The 22,989-nt window shown below is 29.6% G+C and overlaps 2 pseudogenes; both read left to right on the top strand.

Annotated features, from left to right (window-relative positions):
• The first annotated feature begins 824 nt into the window (after positions 1 to 824).
• Positions 825 to 2,684, top strand: LOC145947308 (uncharacterized; annotated as a pseudogene).
• An 8,818-nt stretch (positions 2,685 to 11,502) lies between these two features.
• On the top strand, positions 11,503 to 14,297 carry LOC145947303 (uncharacterized; annotated as a pseudogene).
• Positions 14,298 to 22,989: the final 8,692 nt, after the last annotated feature.

Below are 22,989 nucleotides of genomic sequence, written 5' to 3' on the forward strand. Positions count from 1 at the left end.
ATACAATGTTCATTCTCTCATACATTTACCAACTGATGTAGAAAAATACGGACAACTTGATAACTTTTCTGCTTTTCCCTTCGAAAATTTTCTAGGACAGTTATCGCGACTTGTAAAATCTCCTAAACAACCATTAGTACAACTTTGTAATAGGATTGCAGAATATGATTTATTGAAGAACAAAGAAAATAATACACAGATATATCCTAAATTAGAAAAGGAACATTGCGTTGGACCAATACCAAATATATTAACTTCGTTTTCTGCCCAATACAAAAAAGTTTATTTTAAAGATTTTATATTAAAAATTTATTCACATTCTAAGGCTAATTGTTATTGCCTCATTAAATCAAATATTGTTCAAATACATAATTTTATTAAATTAAAACATGGAGCAACTATCGTAGTAGGAAAAATGTTTGGTAAATATGGTTCATTATATAACTATCCATTTCATTCACAGGAATTAGATATTTTTGTTGTTGAACAACTATCTGATTTAAAAATGTGGCAATTAAATGATATAGACGCTAAGTGTTTAGTTTTTCCTTATAAAGAAAAATATATTTCTTTTCCTTTATTACATACAAATCATTATTAGAAATTTATAATTTAGAAAGTTAAAAAACTATATATTTTAATTTTGTAAAACAAATAATATATTAAATATTATGTGTTTCTTTTGTATGAATAATATAAAATATATTTAAAGACAATATATTGCGTTTTCATTTATTTCATCCAACTGATGTTAATAAAACCTTCAAAAAACGTTCCTAAGACGTCTAAAAGACGTCATTTTTACGTAACTTGTCGACGTCATTATGGGTGCATTCGTTTATGCAGCGACTGCCGCAGAATGTCGCAGATGTCGTTCGTTTACTCCGCCTGCGCAACCGACTGCAGCGCAGTTTGTTGTTCGTTTAAGCAGAGCTGCTGCCTATCTGCGCAGCCATCTCGGAGGTCCTGCTCAGGATGCTCTGCTCGCAGTACTGCGAACTACTGCGTAAACGAATGTAGTCTCCTCCATTGTTAAGCCAATTGAACTTGGAAACGTTGCCTGAAAATTATTTCAATATGAGTTATGTTATAAAAGTTCAGAACAAAGAAGGTGGAGAACAACTCCTCCAAATAGATCCTACAAAACTAAAAGTAATGCAAGGTAAGTAATACAATAAAATTATGAAGTCTGTTAATTTATATTTACAATCCAATTAACCTAAAAATGCACTTTTATCAAGAATATAAATTTAAAGTAATCTGTTTCAAAAAAATGTGCTTTGTTTAAAAATGCAGTTCTGTTACAGTCGTTCCTAGCTATAAAGCTACTTTGTCCCCAGTTAGTTTGGAAAAATCTGAGAAGTCTACATTCAGCAACATTTCAATCCTACCGTCATCACTGTCTGAAAATGTTAAGTGCACACGTCACATGTCAGAACCTTCAATACAAGGTATGTAAAATAATCATGGGTACTTTCCATTTAGCAACACAAGTCGACACAAAGATCATTTTATCTTTATTCTCATAGAATGTAAAACAAAGATAGAATGACGTTTGTGTCGACTTGTGTTGCTAAATGGAAAGCACCCCCTAAAATAAAAATATTTAGATTTAATGTAGGGTATCGATTGTGTAACTTTTTCTAAAATGAAAACATGAAAAGTGAAAAATTTTTTCCAATCACACTGATTTTATTTTTAAATTAATGCATGATTGGCAGAAATTTTTCACTTTTCACGTAATAAAATATAATATATAAATATAATATAATATAATATAAATATAATATAATATAATATAAATATAATATAATATAAATATAATATAATATAATATAAATATAATATAATATAAATATAATATAATATAATATAAATATAATATAATATTAGTAATAAAACTAGAACATCAATTGGTAAAGTATTTCTTAATATAATTTCTTTTCCTAGGATTGTATAAATTAGTGATTTTTATAATAATATTATTTTCTTGAATCTGTAACCATTATATGATTTTTTATATTTATGAGTTTTATAAGTAAAATATTTTTTTTGTTTTAATTTCAGATGCCACTAAAGAGAATTGGACAGATGCAGAAATACAGCTTTTACTTGAACAACGTCTTGGTATGAATGATAAGTTTGAAAATCCAAATAGCCGAAAGACACCATATTGGAATTTAATTGTTAAAGTTTTTGAAGAAAAAGGTTACAAAATAACAAAAAATGATCTGGTCAACAAGTGGAAAAATCTCCAAGTTACTTATAATCGGAATGTAAGTAAGTTGAAAAGAACAGGCGAAAGTGCCATCACTTGGAAGTATTTCCATGAAATGCATGAAGTTTTTGCGGCAAAAAAGAGTGTAAATCCTCCGGAAGAATCCCTGGGTTCAACTTTCAAACCGGAAACACTTACCTTAAAGGATGACTCAGCTGGCATATATCAGGAAAAGACTGCAGATATCAAAGAAAATATTTTACCAACAAAAAAAAGGAAATTAAAGAAAGAGAAAATCAAATTTCAAGAAGAAATGTTACGATTTGTCGAGGAAAAGAAATCACAATCATTACAATTAAAGAAAGAAATTTGGGAAGATAAAAAAAAGATTGCAACAGACAAAATTGAAGCGATAAACAGTCTTGTTACTGTCCTAAAAGGTTTACAACAAAATCGCACTACATAATATAAATACCAAACATTTTTAAAACTTTCATAATATTTAACATGCCAAAGACGTTAATATATTATGCAGGATTCACACTGCGTCCAAATGACGTATGACATCCGATATCCAATAAGAAAATTTTTGATTGACTCCAAAAATCATATTTTCTTATTGGATATTGTACGTCGGATATCGGACGCAGTGTGAATCCTACATTAAAAACTTACAATTAGATATGTTGATTTGTTACGTGCGTCGTTTTTTTTTTTATTACTTTTCTTTCACTCTAGAAAAGTTTCGTGATAGATATCCTGATCTCACAGATAAAATTTTTGTTTTTTTGTTCTTAGATGTCTTATAGCGAATTCGGTTGGATGCACTAGTGCACATTGAGTGCATATAAAGGTTTATCATATACAAGTTCACAATGACACAAGTAATTAAAAAAGGAAAATAATTAATAGTAAGAGCTATTATTGTTATTCAATATGAATAATGATAATAATAGCTCTTATTATTATTTTACTTTTTTAATTACTTATGTCATTGTAAATTGTGTGCAATAACTTTTATGTGTATTCAGTGTGCACTAGTGCATCCAATCGAATTCGCTATTAGATGCCTTTTAATGCTTATATTTTTTTTAAATTAGGTATGATCTCACTAAATAAAGTTAGATTTTTTGTTTAGTTTCAGATGTCTTATGTTTTAATATTTACGTTTTTTATCATTAAGTCAAATATGATCTAGATATAGTTTATTTTTTGTTTGTTCTTAAATAACAATACTTATGATAATACTTATGTACCTGTTACATACTTAAAAGTACTATAAATGTATACGAAATGTTATAAAATTATTAAATATACTTTATTCATGTCTTCTATTCGCCCACAAAATATCGGCAATTCTATTTCTTTTATTATTACCCGCTTCCAAAATGGCATTGTCTTCATTTTGGTTCTCATTCTCATTCTCATTTTCAGATTCGTTGTCACTTAAATCGATTTCATCATTACATCGGATGCAAATATTATGCAGAACACAAGCAGCAATAACAACTATTTTCATTTCGTTCATGAGAAACATATTTAAATATTTTAATCTTCTAAATCTACATCTGAGTTTTCCAAATGCTTGCTCAATGACAATTCTCTTTGAACTTAATTTTTTATTGTAAAACTTTTGCCTTTGAGACAAATGCCCATTATCACGAAATGGTGTTAATAAATAAGGGGTTAAACTGTATGCAGAATCTCCTAAAATATGAGTTCCTTCTGGTATAAGTGTTGGATCTTCTGCAAGTGCCTGACCAATTGGACTTTCTCTTCACACTCGAGCATCGTGAGTAGCACCGGGCCATCCAACAAAAATGTCAATAAATTTACATTTTGCATCACACATCCCTTGTAAAATAATCGAATGGAATCCTTTTCGATTATAATAACTCATAGCATCAACTCTCGGAGCTGGAATTTCTATATGCATTCCATCAACTGTACATACCACGTCTGGGAAATCATTTGGTCCTCTGAGCTCGTTAAACTCTTGTCTTATATTTTGGAACTCTGTCTGATTTGGCCAGTATAAATGTTCATTTATCATATTACACAAAGCATTGCATACATCATAAAATACTTTATGTACAGTACTTGGGCTTAAGTTAAATAGATTGCTAACTTCCCGAAAAGAATCTTGATTTGCCAGTAACCACAAAGTTGATAATATTGCTTTTTCCAAAGATACATTAGGATGACCTCCATTATTATTATTAGATTCAAGCATAGGACCAACTGCTCTTCTGACAACCTAAAACAAAGCAGATATGAAATTTATACAATATTTATAAATTATTAAATTACAGATAGATAAATATAAATATATAAATGTAAATATATAAATATATAAATATAAATATATAAATATAAATATATAAATATAAATATCTAAATATAAATATATACACACAAACACAATACATATGTATAATAAATTATATATACATATATACATAATTATAAATATATTAATTATATAAATATAAATATATATATATAATTTATACATATGTATTGTATATATATATATATATATATATATATATATATATTATTATAATTTAATTTTAAATTACAATATTTCTGATGTATATACTTACCTCAAAAGAACCTCTTGTGAGACGAAAATGTGATTTAAATGTTTTATCATGCATTCCAAAAATTGTATCACAAAAATTTTTTACTTTGTGCACTTCTATACGTTCCTGCTCCTGCATGTAGACAACAAATGGATGTAATGTGTACGTGTATACATTTAAAATGTCAATTAAATTAATAAATTAAATTAACTATACTAACATCATCCAATAACAGCAGCTCTTCATCAGAACTATCTTCTGATGATGAGTTAGAATCTGAACTACTATTAATGAGATCCATAGCTTGATCAATAATGTTACATGAAATTAAATCTATTCTAAATCCATCCATTGTTTCTGAAAATTAAAATATTTAAATAAAATTTCTTTAAAGATATTAAAAAAAATTACGCATTCCAATTACAATCTGAGCAGTCAATTCACGCAGGTGATCGTTCGGTAAATGATGTCACGTGACTCGCAGATGATAGACGCAGTGGATGCGCAGTGGATGCGCTAATCGCTGCATAAACGAACGCACCCTATGAGTTGCAAAAATGACGTCAATAGACTGTGACATAATAACGTTATAGGTACGTCGAAATGACGTCCAATTCATGTTACTAAAAACGTTTGCGGGTCGAAAAAAGCACATCATTTTGACGTCACCTTGTTAGCTGGGATGTTACGTTATCGTAGAATATGAATGTGATCGGGAAAACTGTCGCGTCCATGATTTCGATCTATTGATTTCTTGATTCCTGGGGCTAGTTTGTCGAAATTTTCTTTACATAAAATATTTCCCTATATAATAAAATATTTTAAGAAAATAATGAAAGTTTTTAATGTGTTAAAAAAGATAAATTTTATTTAAATTTTTATTAAAATTATTGAATTATTGATTTATATAAAATATATTATATATATATATATATATATATATATATATATACATTGATTATTATTGATTATTAATTGATTACGTATATATTAATTGGCTATATTTATTGGATGTTAATTTATTGAATATTTTAGAAAACGAAAATTGAAAATTTATTTAATATAGTATATCTTTTATAATCGATCAAATGAGTTTAGAAACTTTTATTAAAGTTGATTATAATCTTTAATTTTTTTTATAATAATTATGTTTTTGTAATTTAATTTTAAAATTTTTTCTTGTTAATTTAAATAAAATATATTTTTCTTTAATATAATAATCTAAATAATTTTTTTATTACTTTTAATTATTTTTCATGGGATATGGGTCAATGTGATAAAAAACGAAAGACAATGTATTAATGTATTAATGTAGTTTTACTAAATAGTTTAAGATGCCCTGGCTCGTGGTTAAATTTGATTTGGAAAATACTGTTGAAGCTGTACCAAAAAACTGGTATTGTGAAAAATCTTCGACCTCTTACTGGCCACCAGATGCCTGTAATAGCTTTGTCATTGAAGAAAAGATCAAAAATCAACAGACTCCGGATCGTTCATTATGGAAAACATATTCTGCTGTAATCTTGGGGCAATATGGTAAGCGTTATTGATGATATAAGAATACGAAGATACGCAACAAGTCCTTATGTAGTTTTAAACACTTTTTCTGTCTTATTTTTCCTTTCCTTAACTTTTTCTTAATATTTTGCAGCTCTTTTCCCGATTGTATTTACATTTTTTCTTTTTATTTACTTTTTCAATATATATTTTCTGATGTGCAGACTGCAAGTCTTAATATTCATTAATTATACTCATATATTTTATATATAGCTAAACATTTATTATTACATGAGTGCAGAATTCTTTTAATATATGTGATTTTGTATGCATAATTTATTACATAATAATTTCATAAAAATGTTTTTTGTTGTTAGATGATTCAAAAATCCAAGAAAAAAGCTAATAAAGCTAAAACTACTAATGAGCTGTCTTCGCATAATGAAGATATTACAAGAAAACGCATACGAAGAAAGCAAAGAGATAATAAAAGTCGAAATAAACGATTATCAGATACTGACGATACATCCTTAGATAATGACTCGAATGATGGAAATATTTACCCCGTCACATCTTTTCTAAATTCAGAAAAAACAGTGAATGGTAAATTTATTATTTATGAGTAAAGCCTACGGCACACGGTACGATTTTTCGTACTGGTTTTATTAATTGATTCGTTGCGTGCTGTTTAGCGAACTGCTCTACGTGTTCCAATCATAAGAGTGCTACTAGTTTTGGCTTCACACATGCAGATTATCTTACGTCTTGGATTAATATTTTAGTTATAAGATTTCTGGAGATTTCAACAAAATCTTTAAGACCCTAAAAATTTCCTAGATAACAGCCAATCGTAATGTGAGATAAACTCCGTCAGTAAATGAAATGGTTATGTGACATACAGTCATAGGAAAATAGGACAATGTTTAATAAAAATGTAAACAATTAATTTAAAGAAAAAGAAAAGAAAAACACAGTAAGTAGAAAAATACAAAATAGACTTTAATAATTAATTGTAGCAAATTCTATAACTAATTGCACTAGTACTAATATCCACAATATAACCTATTTATTCATAAAATCAATTTATTCATAAAATTATGTAAATATATTCATAAAATTATGTAAAAGAATGTTAACAATGCTTTGATTGATAACATGTTAATTAATGTGATAACATTATTGAATAATTATCGATCTCAAAATTTGTATTCTTTTATAGATAACCTCATTTAATTCTTTTTAATGTGTACTAATGCTGTATAATGCAAATGAGTAAATTTGCTGTTGAACTAATAAAATTTTAGCAGAAAGACATGGCAACGTGGACAAAAGAAGCAGTTCAAGTTCTAATTGACGCATACAAAAATGAGCCTTGTCTATATCAAACAAGAAACCCAAATTATCATAATAAAAACTTACGTTATGAATCATTAAAACGTGTTTGTGCAATAGTTAATACTATTAGACCTAACACTATAGAAAAAGAATGCAGTATCAAATTTTATAATTTAAGAAATCAATTTAATTCTGAAAATGCAAAAGTACGAGCATCAATGAAGAGTGGTATAGGTATAGAAAATGTGAGTATTAAAATAATTTATTAGTTAAATAATTTATAGACTAAGCATAAAGATTTATATATTATTATATACATTATATACACAAATTATAGGTATACAGACCCAATTTATGGTACTATGATAGTTTAAAATTTGTGGAGGAACATATAATTCCCAGAAAAAGCAAAGCATCACATCTACCAAATACTAAAAAAAATACGCCTGTTCATTTATCACAAGTAAGTATTTAAATATTTAAATGTGTTAAATTCCCATGATTGCCCAACTCAATGCATATTTGCAAAACTTGTTACATATTACATATTTAAACAATATAATTATTTTCAATAATATGAACATTTTAACTAAAATTTTATTTTCTTACAAATCTTTCTGCATAATTAGATAAATAGAATTTTAATATTATTTTATTATATTTTATACGAATTACGAATATTTAAACATATTCCAAATATAAGATACATTCTTTAATTAATTATGTAAATATACTTGCATAGATAGAGAATCTACACATTTATATAATACAAGGATTAAATGAGTTTTATTTTCTTTTGTTATTTTGTAGCATGATTATTCAGAAGAATCGCAAGAGTTAATATTTAATGCAAATGAAATAATATTTGAAGATGATATTAGTGGCGTACATAATGAAGAGGATTTAAATTCTAATAATAATGAAGAATCACAATTATGTATGTCTTCATTATCTAATAACATAATTACTGCAACACAACCGATCTCGGAACAAACAAATTCACCATTTACAAATTTATCTAATATAAATACGTCAAATCCATCAAGATCACATTCAGCATTAAGTTCTGCACAGTCATCATCAGATATATGCGATATGTCAGAATCTGCATCTATTGTTCGTAATCCTAAAAAGCGTAAACTTAAAAATGAGGATATTTATGTAAAGGCAATTGAATCGATTGCAGAATCTGTAAAGATGCCATTATCAATACCAGTTACCGTTATGACAGACAGTACAGACCCTGTAGATACATGTATGAGCTTTTTGGGTTCTCTTCTTTAAAAAATACAATCTCGAGATATTCAATTGGATGTTATGAATACCTTAGTACAAACAGTTGTAAACGCTAGTGTAACGGATTTCGAACGAGCTAAGAGATAAATTAGAAAACTTCTTATAAAAAAACTGTTCCTAATATATTGTATTGTATAAGATTATTACTATTATTTTCAGTTTTTATGTTTATATAAGTATGTTACATTATGATCTCATATTTTAAAATGTGATATATAGTATTCTTATATATTGTATAAGATTATTACTATTATTTTCAGTTTTTATGTTTATATAAGTATGTTACATTATGATCTCATATTTTAAAATGTGATATATAGTATTCTTATACAAAAGTTTTCTTAATATATTGTAAAGATTAAGGACTGGTTTTTCAATAATAGTTTAAACTTGGATGAAAGTTTAAACCCTGCGCATATGTGTTTGCGCAGAGTATAAACTTTTATCTAAATTTAAATTATTATTGAAAAATTGGCCCTAAATATTAATATTTTCAGTTTATATATATATGTACATGGATATATTTATATATATCCATGCATTTTCGTTTCTATTTTGTTCTATTTTTATTACATTGGATATATTGTTGTATAATATCCGTGTTTCAGTAATAAATAAACAAGTTTCAATCGAAATAATTGTCTTGAATATTGAGGAATGGAATAAAGTATCAAAGAAAAACTTTATTTTTTACAAAAGTGATTACATATATTAATATATAAAAGTAAAATTAAAAATTAAGAATATAAATACAATTATTTTTCAATATATATATTTTGCCATGGTATAGCTCCTACTGTATTGAAATATGTGCAGAAATAATCTCTGATAGTAGCAGCACTATCAGTGCAACGATTTCCGTATTGATATGATATACTATTCAAATTTGATTGGATCCTATCAGCATTGTTTCTCAATTCGGAAGGGATATAAGAATGTGCTTTCTTTTTTAGTAAAAAATTATGTAGGATACAACAAGTATACGTAATTAATTCTACTTTTTCTACTGAGAATGGTATAGTATTCAGAAGAATACGAAATCTATTAGTCATAATGCCAAAGACATTTTCTACCGTTCTACGTGCTCTACTCAGTCTATAGTTAAAAATTTTTTTTTCATTAGTAAGAGCGCGTCCAGGATATGGTTTCATTATGTTTGTCTTAAGAGGGAAAGCATCATCTGCTATAATTACATATGGTACGTTAACATCGTATCCAGGCAAAGAGGATGGCAAAGGAAGATTTAATTTTCCACAGTATAATTGTGCAGCCAAAGAACTTTCTCGGAATATAGAAGCATCGTGCATGCGACCATTTCTTCCTACATCCACAAATATGAAATTGTATTCAGCATCTACAAGAGCAAGAAGGACTATGCTGTCTTTTCCTTTATAATTTCTGTATATAGAACTAGAATATTATAATTATAAGTATAGTTCGAGGACGAACTACCGGTCAGAATGGCCGAAAAACTGTAAGCGCAAGCCCTAGATGTCCCTAGGCACCGTTAAATATATTCATATAAACCCGCCTAAAAGGGGAGCGCGACAGGTAAGGCGCCGCCCTCCTCTACCTATCGATGTACGCGATTTAGGCTGACGAAATCAGAAGAGAGTAGTCAGGAATGCGTGAGAGAAGCAAGTCCATATGCGAAGGACTGCGTAGTCGATAAGCATCGAAAGTTCGAGAACGATAAGTAGCGTGAACAAAGGACTGCTCGCGTTACATTTTGGCTCGCGTTACATTTTGTTCAATTTCTTGTACTTCAATTTATTAAACGGGCTTATGTGCCTATCAAAATAAAAAACTCTTTTAACTGAACGCCCGGCGATCTTACAGACATTAATTTTTTCAGTCTGGTAGTGAATTACTGAACACAGCACATGTAGGTTATTTGTTCGTGTTGTCGCAGAAAAATTTCGCGTTCGTCGTTCTGTCGTGCATGTTACGTTATCGTAGAATATGAATGTGATCGGGAAAACTGTCGCGTCCATGATTTCGAACTATTGATTTCTTGATTCCTGGGGCTAGTTTGTCGAAATTTTCTTTACATAAAATATTTCCCTATATAATAAAATATTTTAAGAAAATAATGAAAGTTTTTAATGTGTTAAAAAAGATAAATTTTATTTAAATTTTTATTAAAATTATTGAATTATTGATTTATATACAATATATTATATATATATATATATACATTGATTATTATTGATTATTAATTGATTACGTATATATTAATTGGCTATATTTATTGGATGTTAATTTATTAAATATTTTAGAAAACGAAAATTGAAAATTTATTTAATATAGTATATCTTTTATAATCGATCAAATGAGTTTAGAAACTTTTATTAAAGTTGATTATAATCTTTAATTTTTTTATAATAATTATGTTTTTGTAATTTAATTTTAAAATTTTTTCTTGTTAATTTAAATAAAATATATTTTTCTTTAATATAATAATCTAAATAATTTTTTAATTACTTTTAATTATTTTTCAGGGGATATGGGTGATAAAAAACGAAAGACAATGTATTAATGTATTAATGTAGTTTTACTAAATAGTTTAAGATGCCCTGGCTTGTGGTTAAATTTGATTTGGAAAATACTGTTGAAGCTGTACCAAAAAACTGGTATTGTGAAAAATCTTCGACCTCTTACTGGCCATCAGATGCCTGTAATAGCTTTGTCATTGAAGAAAAGATCAAAAATCAACGGACTCCGGATCGTTCATTATGGAAAACATATTCTGCTGTAATCTTGGGGCAATATGGTAAGCTTTATTGATGATATAAGAATACGAAGATACGCAACAAGTCCTTATATAGTTTTAAACATTCTTTCTGTCTTATTTTTCCTTTCCTTAACTTTTTCTTAATATTTTGCAGCTCTTTTCCCGATTGTATTTACATTTTTTCTTTTTATTTACTTTTTCAATATATATTTTCTGATGTGCAGACTGCAAGTCTTAATATTTATTAATTATACTCATATATTTTATATATAGCTAAACATTTATTATTACATGAGTGCAGAATTCTTTTAATATATGTGATTTTGTATGCATAATTTATTACATAATAATTTCATAAAAATGTTTTTTGTTGTTAGATGATTCAAAAATCCAAGAAAAAAGCTAATAAAGCTAAAACTACTAATGAGCTGTCTTCGCATAATGAAGATATTACAAGAAAACGCATACGAAGAAAGCAAAGAGATAATAAAAGTCGAAATAAATGATTATCAGATACTGACGATACATCCTTAGATAATGACTCGAATGATGGAAATATTTATCCCGTCACATCTTTTCTAAATTCAGAAAAAACAGCGAATGTAAATTTATTATTTATGAGTAATATTATTATCTATGAGTAAAGCTCACTGTTGCATATAATATATATGGTTTCTTTAATTTAACAGACATTCCCCAAGTGATTACTGTGCATGAACATAAAAGTACCAAAAAAAAATGAAAATAGTGAGTATAATTGTAAGAAATAGTAGTTCTAAAAAGTTATTGATGGCTATATGAGGTGGCAACAAATTATTAAAAGTGATTAAAAAATATGTTTAATAAGTAAATTATAATATACCATATTATTTTATTTTTTACAGATGTTACGAATTCTATATCAATTACAAATTCAGTTGTCGTGAGCGAGAATGCTTTTTCAAAATATCAGTCGTTAAATTCAAGTGAGTAAATTATGTTTGTATTTATAATATTATTCTTTTATATTTTATGAATATTTCTATTTGCACATATATTTGTGTGAAATATTAGTAAATTATTGTTAATTCTTTTTCAGAATATTATGAGGAAGTATTGAAAGAAATAAACTTATTACATCTAAAAGTTAATGATATGTTGGATAGCATTAACATTATCATTAAAAGTACAAAAGTAAACACTGAAACTCTCGTAAATAATGATAGATCGGAAGTTTTAAAAATCATACATTTGTTTCCAATGACCGAAGAATCATTAATTGAGGTGGAAGATTGGATTAACGTATCAATGGATAATAAAGTAGCATTGGTATGAATAGACTTTCTATCTCAATTTTTATATGAATTTAATGTTTTATAACGATTTAATATATATTAAAATTTAATGTTGATCTCTCTCTCTAATAGCCTTCATTTAAAAAACTTTTTAGACAAGTGCTCGCTAGACCAATTAGATTAAATCATCATTAAAATTTTCATTGCTATAGATAATTTTTATTTCTTTTAAATAATTAAATATTAATAAAATATCTATTATTAATATATATTATATAAGATATTTAAAAAGTGGAGGTTAATCACTCGGGGGGTGATTGTGAATCCAAAAACAAGAAAAAAATTGGTATAAACATAGATCCGGAAATTAACTTTGGGATATTTTATGTTGAAATTTCAAATTGCTTTACTTTACAATTTTTGAAAGAAGAGATGGCTTTTACAGTTTTTATAGTTTTTACAAGTTTTTAATTATGTTATAAATTATAAAAACCATTCTTTCAATTTTGACAAAAAGTTCTAAAGTAAAGTAATTTGAAATTTCAACATAAAAATTACATTATCTTAAAATTAACGCATTTCCGGAGCTATGTTCATATCAATTTTTTTCTTGTTTTTGGATTCTCAGTCAATTATCGAACAATTGATCATCCCACCTTTGAAATATCTTGTATATGTAATCTATATTATATACTTTATATGTATATATGTTATAATAATATATTTTTAATAATATTATTAAGACGATTTGGCAGAAAGTATCCTAGCATATTTTTATATAGGGACACTCCTGAGCACAGCGTTACACATTAATAACATAGACCAAACATTCCGTCTGCAGAGTGAAGCCAAAAGTTGCAAATGAGATAGTTGATTTGCCCCTAATGCTTTCTTACTCTATTTTATTGATCATATTTTTTCTATATGATAGAGTAAGAGAGCACTTTAGAATTTTTAAGTCTCTATATATTGAATATATAAATTTGAATTTAACTGGCTAAAAGAGCCGTACGCGGATAGTAGTGCGTCAGTAACAACGAAAATACAATTTTTTGCTGTAATTAAATGGTTGTGCACGGGGTATGAATTTTACTTGGTACGATGCCAAGAGTTATTTGGAATTGAACCTCAATTAGAGACTTAAATACCATTCGCATACGGCTCTTCTAACCAGTTAAAAAAGAACAAATTCAAATTATATTATAATTTTTATTTGCACTTTTTATTTTAGACGCCATAACTTTAACAACACCGAAACGGATAGATAATAGCGAAATTGGTCGCTATTTTTGTAAATTTGCAGACACGCATTATGTTTCAAATGAAATGCTGGCGAGAATTTACCCTCACGATGCGGCTGTGACTGCCCAGACAACAATATCTGAGAAATAATATAAATTAATATAAATTATATTATGTACTCTCTCATATGTGTGTGTTTGTGTAAGGACTTTTCTCAAAAAATTGCAACGCACATAAATAGAATTTTTTTAAAGTTACATCTTGCGAATATGTACAACATTATTACTGATTTTACTGTTACATTTTACTGCCACAATCAGTCGATCATACTTGAGATATAAACATTTAATTTTAATAATCATATTATCAATTTTTTCATAAAAATATTAATATAATTAATAATATATATTACGTATTAAATGAAATGCTATAGAAGCCTTTATTCTCAGGATGCTGCTGTAATTGCCCAGAAAATAATATCTAAAAATTAATATATTGTTGCGTCCCCCAGATGCCTCTTGCGATATCTCAAGAGATATCTCACTCGCACAAGCACTCTCACTCGCGCGCGAAATAAATCAAGACACGGTTAAGCACAGAATGTTATTTAATGAAGTGACTACCCTTTGAGAAGCAGAAGAAGAAATACAATAAATCGGGAAAATAGTCTGAGGTCGCGTAACACGTCAAATCGGTTTAACAGCTAGACCAAGACTCAAGATGGAGCCGGAAAACAAACGAAAGTCGGAGGTTGTTTATCAACAACCCCCTTGACGACGATCCTCCGGAAACGTATACGGGGTGATCCCGAGGATGAGGATGCAGATCCGAGGGGGCGCAACACTCTCTCTCCCTCCTGAAATAGAATCTTCCTAACTCCCCTATCATACCAACTCTTTACTCGAGAAGATTTTGTATCCATCTTTCCTTTAACTTCGGAATGAATTTCATCTAATTTTTCTCTAAGAATACTGGCGAAATTCTCAATTGAAGAAGAAGATTCTCCCTCCTCTGTCCTAGGAAGGTTCCCTCGTAACAAATCCACTGGAAGTCTTAAATCTCGAGCGAAATATAATTCCGCAGGAGTCATTCCAGTAGTTTCGTGCTTCGAAGATCTGTAGGCCAGAAGAAACATGGGGATCCACCGATCCCAATCCTTTTGATTCTGTGAAATATACTTCGCTAAATAGTTTATTATAGTTTGATGTTGTCGTTCGACTTGACCATCAGACTGAGGATGTAACGGGGTAGTCCGTGTTTTCCTAATTCCAAGAAGTTCCATTAATTCGGCAAAAAGTTTGGATTCAAAATTCTTCCCTTGGTCGGTATGTACCTCTAAAGGTACTCCATGTCTTGAAATAAATTCATTAACGAAGATTTCTGCAACCGTTTTTGCTCTAATATTCTTCAGGGGAAAAGCTTCTACCCATTTGGTGAAGCAATCAATGATGACAATCACATATTTATTTCCTGAAGAAGTGATAGGAAGTGGGCCTAAAATATCCATCTGAATCCTCTCGAATGGATTTCCGACATTATATATCTGCATGGGAGATTTTCCTTTTCCTGTGGGGCCTTTTTTTTGAAACGCAAACTTTGCAAGACTTGCACCAATTTTCTATGTCTTGCTTATAAGTTGCCCAATAAAAACGTTTTCGAACCTTTTCTAAGGTTTTGTTTATTCCGAAATGACCTCCGGATGGAGAGTCATGTACTTCTTCGAGAATCTCTTTCACTCGTTTCCGAGGAACAATTAACTGAAGAAAACTAGACTTCAAATTCGGGGCTTCCCACTTCTTGTAAAGAATTCCATTTTGAAGAACTAATGCATCCCAATATGCCCGATAAATTTGAGCGGAAATATCGTGAGTCACCAATTCAGAACGAGGCGGACGTCTTCCTTCTCTTTTTCCTTGAATGATAATGGCAATATTAGGATCTTCCTCTTGATCCTTTTGCCATACTTCTAGATCCTCTCCTTGGAATATGAGTCGGGCAACTATTTTCTCGCTTTCTGAATTGTTCCTTCCTTCGACTCTAGCACAATATTCGCAGCCAAAAGTCTCACAAAGTCGTCTGGATAATCCATCGGCATTCTTGTGAGACTCCCCCTTACGGTGTTGCACTTCAAAGTCGAATTCTTGGAGTCTTTCCAACCAACGAGCCAGTTGCCCCTCAAGATCCTTAAAAGACATAAGCCATTTTAATGAAATGTGATCGGTTCGAATTAAGAATCATCGATCTAAAAGATAATGTCGAAAAAATTTGATAGCGTCAATAATCGCTAATAACTCGCGACGAGTCACACAATAATTCCTTTCGGTTTTACTAAGGACTCGACTATAATATGCGATGACCATCTCTTTTTCGCCTTGAATTTGAGATAACACTGCACCAATTCCGATATGGAAGCGTCAGTATCTAAAATGAATTGACCTTTTCCTTTTGGAAAAGATAACACTGGGGAAGAAGATAACATTAATTTCAATTTCTCGAAAGCACTATTACAATCGTCGTTCCAAATAAATTTTATTTGGTTTTCTGTTAAGGCGAAAAGAGGTTTAGCTATTGAAGAAAAACCTCTAACAAACTTCCTATAGTAAGAGCAAAATCTTAAGAAACTACGCAATTGCTTTTTAGTATGTGGTATTGGCCAATCTTTTACAGCTGTTATTTTTTCTGGATCTGTGGTAACACCCTGTTTGGAAACTACGTGTCCAAGATATTTAACATTTTTTTGTAAAAGTAAACATTTCTTTGGATTGATTTTAAGATTCGCTTTTTGCAATCGTAAAAATACTTCTTCAAGGTTTTTGAACATTTGAGTAAAATCTTTCCCGAAAATAATAATGTCATCTAAATATACCAAACATTTTTTCGAAATAATTCCATGTAAAACTTTTTCCATAATTCTTTGAAAAGTCGCGGGGGCGTTACACAATCCAAAAGGCATTATTGTAAATTGCCAAAGTCCCTTTCCGATAGAAAAGACTGTTTTTTCTTTGTCAGAAGGACGTATTTTCAACTGCCAATAACCACTCTTCAAGTCAAGCGTAGAAAACCAAGAATTACCTGATAGCTGGTCTAATACGTCGTCGATTCGAGGGAGGGGATAGGAATCTTTTACCGTGATAGCATTTAGTCTCCGGTAGTCAATGCAAAATCTCAGAGTTCCATCTTTTTTTTTTACCATGACAGCTGGCGAAACCCAAGGACTCTGAGATTCTTCAATGATTCCTTCAATTTTCATTTCCTCCATTATTTTATCCACTTCCTCCCTCATCTGAAAAGGAATCCTACGGGGTGCCTGTTTTATGGGGAGAGAGTCTTTCACATTTATAAAATGTTCGATAACATCGCAATTCCCGGCAACAATATCGCAGGAGAATAGATCTTGAAACTTATTTAGAAAATTAATAAAAATTTCTTTTTGGGATTCTTGTAACTCAATTGAACTCTTTTCAAAAAGATCATTTAAGATAGATGGAATTTTTTTAGAAAAATCTTTAATTCTTGAACATTGATAATTCTTTAGTTCTTCATTATCCGTGAATTCATCAAAAACTTTATTAAATACATAATCCAAATTAATTATTTTAAGGAAGTCAACTCCAAAAATGCATTGATCATTGATGTCAGCAATAAATAAGGGAATTTCAATTGAATAATTTCCAATTTCAATTTTTACTTTCACTAAAAAATCAATTAAAATTTTTCCTCCATTTGGACACTTTAAATTAATATTTTTTACTGGAATCTTTTCAAGATCTTCTCCCACAAGTTTACTATTTAATAAAGAGACGTCAGAGCCTGTATCTATTTTAAAGAGACAACTTTTTTTGTTTAATTTTCCAAAATATGAAAAATATTCTTTCTTTTGGATCCTTCTAACCCTACATTCAACAAAATCTGAAATCGGGGAATCATCCGAAAAAGTCGAACCTTCCCCGAAAAGTTCAACCAATTTCAGTTTCCCTTCGCGTCAGGGCACTGGAATCGTAAATGTCCGATCTTTCCGCAAGACCAACATTCTTTTGAAGAAGAATTGTTTGCTTGCGCTTTCCTTTTCGAGTCAAATTCCTTCTTTTCATCGGGGTTCGTTCGCGCGTGGTTCCTCTCTCCTTTTTGATAATTTTGTCTCATAATTTTTGTGAAATCCCGCATTATTTTCACTATTCCCATTATTATTCCCGTAATCTTTCTTATTCCCGTTATTCGCGAATTCTTTCTTATTTCCGTAAAAATCTCTTTTATTCCCGTTATTTCCGTAATCTCTCTTTTTGTCAAAATTCTCGTCCCGAATTATTTTAATAGCTTTTCCTCTCTCAATAGCCAAATTTAGTGAAGTCACTCCTTCTAATTGGAGGGTTCTTTTTACAAAATTGTCGGATAACGCGGAAATGAATTGCGCGCATGCAATCTTATCACGGACTTCGTAAGGACATTCGGGGTAAGCAAGCCGCGAAAGTCTTTCCAATTCGGTCCCGAATGAAGCGAAATCTTCCCCGTATTTTTGTTTCCTATTGGTAAAGAGTGAGTAATAGTTTTGAGTCAAATTTCCGTCTCCAAAAAGTAATTCTAGTTTTGATTTCAATTCTGTGAAAGTTAATTCCTCAAAATTCTCGACGTTTTCTAGAACGGTAGAGATTGTCTTTGTTTGATCGTCCCATTTATTCGCGACCGCGATTAGGAGGAATTGGGAGAGGAACTCCCGCAGCGGAACTTTCCCGTCGTACGTGTCAGGCTTTAATTTCAAACCCGTTTTCGTGCGAAAGTCGGCGGTCACTTCACTCGCGTTTATCGCGTTTATCGCGGCACTCGCGTTTGTCGCGGATCTCGCAGTACTCGCGCAAGCCCCAAAATCATTTTGCGTATCGCCGCAAGCCCTATCTCTATTATTGGAAAGACTTAGCTGATTGGGTGTTTGATGTGAAGAAACTCTTTGAATCCTCTGCTCTAGTCGACGTAGCTGGTCGTCCTTCTCTCTCAGGAGAGTCTCGAAACGAGCTTGCTGTCGATCTCGCTCTTCGCGCATCTCTCTGAGCTCTTGAAGCGCGGCTTGTAGAGGATCCGTCTCGGCGTCTTTCGCAGCCGTTCGAGATCGCGTCGCTTTCGGAGAATTCTGTGCCATCGTTGGAATTTCTTTCGGGCGATCCTTTCGGTTGATCCCGGACGAGCCTCCAAAATGTTGCGTCCCCCAGACGCCTCTTGCGATATCTCAAGAGATATCTCACTCGCACAAGCACTCTCACTCGCGCGCGAAATAAATCAAGACACGGTTAAGCACAGAATGTTATTTAATGAAGTGACGACTTTGAGATGCAGAAGAAGAAATACAATAAATCGGGAAAATAGTCTGAGGTCTCGTAACACGTCAAATCGGTTTGACAGCTAGACCAAGACTCAAGATGGAGCCGGAAAACAAACGAAAGTCGGAGGTTGTTTATCAACAACCCCCTTGACGACGATCCTCCGGAAACGTATACGGGGTGATCCCGAGGATGAGGATGCAGATCCGAGGGGGCGCAACAATATAAATTAAAATATATAAATTACAATATATAATATATAAATTATGTACTTTGCGTGTTTGAGTTTGTGTCTGTATTCGTATTTCTGTATTTGTGTGTACGTGTGTGTATTTGTATGAAGACTTCTCTCAAAAAATTGCAATGCAAAATAGTTTTCTTTAAAAATTACATTTCACAAATATGTACAATTATTATTACTGATTTTATCAATTACATTTTGAGTAACACAATCAGTAAGATGTAAGATATAGACTAGAATTTTAATAATTAAATCATCGATATTTTTCATAAAAATATCAATGTAATTAGTAATATTAATTAAAATTAATTAAATACTTATTAATTTTTATAAAAACAGACGAGACATCTGAAAGGCGACACACTATCGACTAAAGTGTGCTTTCACGCTTCTTCACAAAACATTTTTTATTCTGCTCAAACGTCTTCCCTTAACTATTCCTGACAGATATCGATCATCTCGCTTATTCTGGATAATTTTCTTGGAAATATTCTTGAGTAAAGATTTCGATACACTTCAAGAATTAACCGATATCGATCACCTTCGATTACGAAATTCATGTTTTTGTTGTAACGAAAGAAATATAAAAGAGAGATTTTAATAAGATAATTAAACCCTCTGTCAATGACTGTCAATTCTATTCAAAGAAATTGTAAAGAAGTGTGAATAAAATCAGTATAAAGTATATATTTTCTCAGTTTTGTAATAAATAATAGGTACTGTATTATTTTGAATTTTTTGAAAATTTATTTCTATTTTTTTTCATCGTTCAAGAATTATCTCGTTTTAAATGTATAAAGTATAATAAAATTTAGTTAATAGTTTGAGTTGAATAAGTTTTACAGCAGTTCGACTTCCGATTGTATAACTACTAAAATAAAAAGTTTTACCTGGACCAGAAAAAAACGTGAGCGATATTAAAAAATTTTTATAATAAATTCAAATTCGTCATATTTTTACAAATTATAGTAACAAATAAATTTGAAACTAAAATTACGTTTTCAGAATTATTATCGATCAAAATAGTAATTGATAATAGTATATAGAATACATTTTCATGAAAATTTAATAAATAATATCTCAATATTTTAATAAATTAGATTTTAAATTATTTTCGTGCGCATTTTTTATTTCTACAAATTGTTCGACTAATTTTAAAATCTTTTCAAAATTGATTTATTTATTCCTCTATATAATATTTGTATATAAACCTCAACATGTTTCCTCTTTTCTTTTGTTAAATATTTTTGATAATTTTAATATTATTTTACATTAATACACTTACTTGTATGTGCATCGAATGCACATACATGCGATATACATGGATGTATATGTATTTATGAATATTCATAGAATATCGAATGGATATATGTGATATGTATATTCATTCAATACGATAGCTGGAATATACATAGCACATACGTCTTGTACATTCCATGTATGTACATCGAATGCGCATACATGCGACATACATAGATATATATATGTATTTACGAATATTCATATTGTATGGATATATGTGATATATGTATATCGATTCGATAATAGCTGGAATATCCGTAAGAATATACATAATGTACATTATTCCATCCATGTTCGTCAAATGCAAGTATTAGATATGCGCGAAAATACTGCTGTTACTCTAGTGTTTTTCTAAAGGAATAGAGCATTCAATCTATTCTATTATTAAAATAATTATATATATATATATATATATATATATACCCTAACAGCACATGATATCATACGAATATTCTACACTCATACTGTGAATGTACGTACCGTACGTAATATACTGAGAACATCTCTATAATATCTCTTGTAGTATATCATTTTTGGTATATTTTCAGAATATTATCAGAACATCTCTTGTAGTATATTATTTCTCGTATATTCTCAGAATATACTTTAGAATTACGCGAATTTATTTATTGGCGGATATGTACAGCAACGCCATCATTTTGATATGAATTTCCGGTATTGCCGGCCCCCGGCGCACGATCTCTTCCTTCTTCCTTTTCCTTTGTGCTTGTGACGAGTGTACAATGTGACGACGTGATTCTTCATGTAATCCTAATTAATCGCAGGTCTTTTTATATTTATTTTAAAAAGCATCAAATATTCAAATTCAGATATTTTCACATTATATAAAGATATATTGGTCATATTTTTTGTTAGTACTTGCGATAGTTTATGATAAAAAACGTTATTGCAAATTAATCTTAAAATCGCATATTTTTGAAACTTGTCTAATTTTATCATGAATTTATAAGATCAAATAAAATATATATTTTTAAATACTTATTCTAAAACTTTTATAATATTGCGGCATTGTCACAGAGAAGTGCAAGTTGAAATATCTACGCTTTCTGCAGATAAAAATCTGCATGCGTATGCTTTTTTTGTGACAATACTATTTGATCTTATAAATTCACGATAAAATATAGACAAGTTTCAAAAATATGCGATTTTAAGGTTAATTTGCAGTAATAACCATAGACACATCAGATATGTCTATGTATACATATATACATATTATCATGTCATAAATTATTGTGCCATATAGATATTTTTAATAATATAAAAGTTATATATCTATTTAAAAGTAAAACATTTCTTTTTTAGTTAACTATATATTGGCGAGAAAAAAATTAAAAGATGCTGAAGAGTTATCGGATTTAAATTCTGGTACTGATAGAGATGAATATTTAAAAAAATCCCGAAAAATTAGAGCCGCAAAAATATTAGACGAAGATACGAGTAACGACAGTGAAGAATCGGATAGTTCACTTATTTCGAAACTTCCAAAAGTTCCTGAAAAGCATAACTATGCAAAAACTAAAACGACGAAAAATGCAACAGTTTCACAAACAGGTAAAAGCATAATAAAATAACATTAGAAAAAATAAACTCTAAAAACAAGAAAGTATAATAACAAAATACTGATTTACAAATTGCAGATTGTAATTATAATAATATAAATAGCTTCCAAAAAAATTGTAATCATGAAAAGTCGAAGGACACGTGCATTCAACAAAAATCACAGGATAATTTTCGTAAGCATGATTTTGTTCGAAACATTATGTATTAAAATAATTATAAAAGATGTTTATATTGTAGCTAATTAACATTAAAATTTTATGACATTGAAATGTAATATAAAAATTAATTTTTTTTAGGTGAACAATGTGATGATGAAGCCTTGCCTGACACGTTTGCAGGACATCAGTCATTTACTACGGATTTAGATTCCGTTGA

This window comes from Prenolepis imparis, unplaced genomic scaffold (assembly GCF_030444845.1).
Source record: "Prenolepis imparis isolate NDT839.2.m4 unplaced genomic scaffold, iyPreImpa1.0 SCAF_64, whole genome shotgun sequence".
Classification (NCBI taxonomy): Eukaryota; Metazoa; Arthropoda; class Insecta; order Hymenoptera; family Formicidae; genus Prenolepis; species Prenolepis imparis.